Genomic DNA, 3,371 nt, shown 5'->3' with positions numbered 1-3,371 from the left:
AAGAGGGGTATTAACAATCCATGTCTTCGTTTCAAATCTGCACAGAGAGAGTGGGATATCCACGATTCTTTACATCCTGCTTAATATTAGCCAATGATGTGTCTATTGCAAACTGTCTAATAACTACTTTAAGTACTTTGTCTTTTTTAACTGGATCCAGTGCATATTGTTATTTGAACTCTTTGCAGAATTCAATGAAAGCGGTATAGTATTCTTGATTGTTGCACTGGAACTTTATTCTATCTGGGTGAACTGGACATTGCGGAGTCTCTTTGCAAACAGAAATGGCATTATGAATTAGTTTGTATCCTTTTTCACTGGGGTAATCGTAAATTGTGACAGATTTAATAGTAGGTTGAAGTCCGTGTTATATCTGAAGTGTAACACTTCCTGCTGTGGAAGCGTGTATTGGCTCATTATCTGCAGAGATCAATGTCTTAAGAAAGGCATCTGGAAGTTGAGGTGGTGTATCAGCACTGCCAGTAGGGACTAATGGAGTGAATATGTTAGCAACTGATACTAGATTAGGTGATTTGGTGCGTGAGGGAACATTATGTTAGGAAGTTTGTATGGTGGTTCGTCTCATGAGGTAGAAGAGTCTCCTTGAATATGGTTCTGGAAAGAGCCGGAATTGGGTGCAGATACCTGTAGTTCGTCTTCAGTTTTCGGAGAATGGGCGTCTTGTTTTGCTTTCAAAGTCGATGGACGATCGTAGGCCAGTTTGTGGTCGTGTCGTGCATGGGGACCTCGACACCAGGGGCAGATTTTATTTAATTAAGTTCTTACGTTAGTATCCATGAACAGTGGATCAATAGGAAAAATGTATGTTTGGTAGTGTTTGTAGCCATTTTCCTCTGCTACTGTAAATGTCGTTGAATCCATGAGCGCAATTAAACCTTGACTGCTCTCAATGACCTCAGCTCTTATTATAGGGCCACAAGGTCAAGGTCAAGGTATATCTGACGGGTTTTAATAGTGGATTTGAGTCCCGGAACTACTCAAATTCCATACCTCATATATGTGTTGGAAATTGAATCCTGAAATAAATCCAGAGTGTGCAGTTGTGAAATGAACGGAGACCGGCGCCGTTCATTGAGTACAGGTAGTGGAGATATTTTTTAACGATGACCAGAGAAAGAGAATCCTTGCTGAAATTATATTATAAGCACTTGTTGATCCAGAAGCAGAAATGGTTGGTTCAAGAGAAAGGTGTACTGTGATTGGAGAATTAGAGGAGCCAATAGCGTCGCCGAGTACAGCGGCTCTAAAAATGTAATCTTGAGGTTTATGCATGAATATGGTCCTGTATGCGGTAAATTGAAATTTACAGCTAAGTTGGCGTAAGATCTTCATTAAATTCAGAAAGTATAGATAACTTGATGCGGATATCAGCAGTTTTTAGTTGAGGTAGTCGGCGGCGGATAGCTTGTAGTGATCTTGTGAATTTCGAGAAATTTGGAAACATTTTGAGAAACACTTGAAAGCTCATATCTTCAGCGAAAGAGTGGTCTTCATTGGAGACAATGGGTGTTGATCTCTGCGAAGATGCTGTATTCTTGCTTGTAGATTTAGGAGCGACTGGTGTTTCTTTCTTTGCATAAGTGTCGACACTAATCTTGGTCACTGTCTTTGGGAACGGTGAGTCAGATAAGATAGCTGGAAAGTACTTCAATGGTGGCACTAGTGGTTTAGAAGTGCATCTGGATAATATCTTATGGTGAATTGGACAACCTTTGTAATTTCCAGGATGGCCGCCTTCGTAGTTTGGGCATTTTGATGGAGTGTCAGGAGACTTTTTCGGACATTTATGAGTAACATGTGATTCCGCAGATTTGAGACATCTTGGAGTAACCTAACAGTAGGACTGGGTGTGTCCAAAGTGCTGGCAATTATAACATTGAATAAATGTCTTCGCTTTATATGGTTCCACTGTAATGTTGTAGAATTCAATATAATCAAACTGAAAAATGTTTTCAGTAGCGGTAGTCTTGCTTTAAGTAACCAAAAAGAGAGGAAAGGCTGTTTGTTTCCAAACTTTAGTTGCTGTACAGAGACAACGGGGTAGCCTCATAACTTCAAATCTGTTATAATATTGTTGACTAAAGGGTCAATCGTGAGCTTTCTGATGACCATTTTAAGTAGCGGTTCAGCCTCGGTCATTTCATATGCATACTGAAAATTAAAGGATTCACAGTATTTCGTCAGCCATTCATAGTCCGAGAATGATTCACATTATAATTTAATCCTATCAGGATACACAGCACAGTATGGTAGTTTCTCTCATACTTCAATTTCACCATGTGTCAGCTGGTATGCTTTGCCTTCCGGATAATGTTTCGCTTCGCTTCGCTTTAGATGACGGCTTTTGTGAGTTCTGAGTACCGGGACTGTTTAGTTTTAGTCTCTTATCTCGCATTTGCAGTAGAGGAAGATATGATTGAGTAACAACATAGCACTATGAATGGCCGGAGACCAACGCCGATACATCAATCAATCAATCAATCAATCAATCACAACATTAACTTTTTCCGCCAAGCAGGCAGAGACGGGCTTTTAGCAGTTATGCTATTTTGCCCAATGCGAACTATGTGATGGTATGGCAAGAAGTTAACGAACAAGTCACTGAGTGTTGATTTTCTTGTGTATGACTCCGATGTTCTGTGTTTCCGAGTTATATGTTGTATAGTTGATGTTGGTGGCTCTGTACCTGTGGCTCCGAGTTGTGTTGCATAAGGTGAATATTAAATTTGGTGTGCTAGTTTAGTTGTTATTTGATTGTTTTGTGGTATGGGTGTGTGTAGTTAGGTTGAGAAGTAGATAAGTTTCACTAGTTTGGTTTTGGGAGGCGCGTGGTGAGGAGCGTGCCTAAGAATTATTGGGATTTAGATGTATATTGAATGGCTTTTTTTTACATGGTTAGGATAGCATGAAGGGTAGTGTTGGGTGGGTTCGTTGGAGTTCTTTCAAGATCTTTGAAGTTATATTTGAAGAACTGTTTGTCCAAAATTCTTTCTTTGTATTTCCTGTTGAGCTTGATGATAACACCTTTAATTAGTAAGAAACGAAATTGTTTCTAGTATGGCTTAGCATCTACATCCTGGAAGTTGTTTGTAATTTTCTTATTTAGTATGTTCTGCTCTCGATACGTCTGCTACATTGTCTCTAGTTTATAGAGGATGTCCATAGATAAGCGTGGGGCGAATGATCATTTTGTGTAATTAAAGCTTGTTTTTGAGATTCAACTTAGGGTTTATGCCTAGTCTATTAATGGCTATTATAGTGCGAGTAGCACGCTTCCTGACATCCTGAATATGATAATTGAGAGTTAGTCGTTTATCGAGTAAAACTCCAAGAAATTTTGCTCTTGTTGT

The sequence above is a fragment of the Thermobia domestica genome, chromosome 18, assembly GCF_964235325.1.
Source record: "Thermobia domestica chromosome 18, izTheDome1.hap1.1, whole genome shotgun sequence".
In the NCBI taxonomy this organism is placed as follows: Eukaryota; Metazoa; Arthropoda; class Insecta; order Zygentoma; family Lepismatidae; genus Thermobia; species Thermobia domestica.
The sequence above is the reverse complement of the archived record's forward strand: the minus strand, read 5'-3'. Positions refer to the sequence as shown.